We start from the raw sequence: 1,378 nt of genomic DNA, 5'->3' as shown, positions 1-1,378 counted from the left end.
TGGCAGCTGCATGAACTTGGCGTTGGAAAGCTTGACGGGTGTGGGCCTGGCTGTGGCCTCGCGGATGCTCCTGGCAAGGGCCTTGTCGGGGCCCCGGCAAGGGTCTTGCCGTGGCGTTGCGGTCGTCCCCGGCAAGGATCTTGCCGGGGGTCTCATGGGCTTCCTCGGCAAGGATCTTGCCGAAGCTCGTCATCTCTCACTCTTCTGATTAAGAGTGTTATTCTTGTCTTCACAAAGATCTTCATACCACCATGGAGGTGCCTCCCGAGCCCTGGCCCAACGCAGTTGATGGTGTTGGAAACCGTGGGCTCAAGGGTGGCTCGCTCCGTTGGTGTTGGGGCAGGCTGCCCCGGCAAGGGTCTTGCCGGGGCCGCCCCGGCAAGGACCTTGCCAGGGGAACCAGCTCCGTCCCTTTGCTCTTTGCGTCTTGGCCTTGGCGTTGCTTTGCTTTGTCTTGTGCTTCTGGTCCTACCTCGGTTCACCTTCCCAGCCTTGCCAGGTGTGGCCATGGCGCGTGGCTCTGACTGCCCGTGCACAAGTAAAGGGGACAAAAGGAGAGCCCCTACTTTTGTACACCGACAGGAGCCCCCGGGCCTGGGCCACACATAAGCGCAACACGTTGTTGGGCCAGCACCCAAAAACGGTGCACGGGCAGGCGGGGCGGTTTTTACCGCGGTAATTTCCCGTCTGCTGCGCTTCCCCACGATCTGTGCGCGATGTGGGGGTCGTGCGTGACGTGGGGGTCATGCGTGGGGCGGTTCCCGCACGCATGTGTCACGTCGCAGTTAATGGGAAAGGAGGTGTCCCGCGCCTTCCCCGTAAAAAAAGGGAGAGGCGCAAAGGCGCGGCCCATTTACCGAGTGGGGCCTGGTCGCGGTCTTCGAGGCGCTCATACCCCATGATCACGGGGTCGGGAGGGGTCGCTTCACCCATCCCCTCGATTCTGTACGTTCGCCACGCGCCCCCCATGCGCTTGAGGTGTCAAGCGGTGGAGGTGGGGAACCGGGCCGTCGCTGGTTGGAGCAGCGGGTCGGTCCCGATTCCCTGCGCTCTTGGTGGCTTGGATTGGCCGAGCGGGGCGGCCGAGCCTCGATCCCGCCCCTTTATAAGGAGAGGGAGGGGGATGGCATTCCGCACTCTTCCATCTTTGCCTTTCCCTGCTTCTGCTTCTTCCTCTCACCCGCCATGGAGAAAGGGAACCTCGGTCCTTCGACGGTGGCGGCGAGGGTCGCCGCTCTACAGCGCGTCCCTCCTTCCCAAGAGCCCGTGGTGGCTGAGCCAACCGCGAGGGGAATGGGTAGGGGGCGAGGCCGTGGTCATCGTGGTGCTCGGGGAAGAGGAGGACGGGGCAGCGCATCAGCCTCACCTCCGCCAGCGG

The sequence above is a fragment of the Triticum aestivum genome, chromosome 2D (genome assembly GCF_018294505.1).
Source record: "Triticum aestivum cultivar Chinese Spring chromosome 2D, IWGSC CS RefSeq v2.1, whole genome shotgun sequence".
NCBI classification, from domain to species: domain Eukaryota; kingdom Viridiplantae; phylum Streptophyta; class Magnoliopsida; order Poales; family Poaceae; genus Triticum; species Triticum aestivum.
This window is presented reverse-complemented; position numbering follows the sequence as displayed.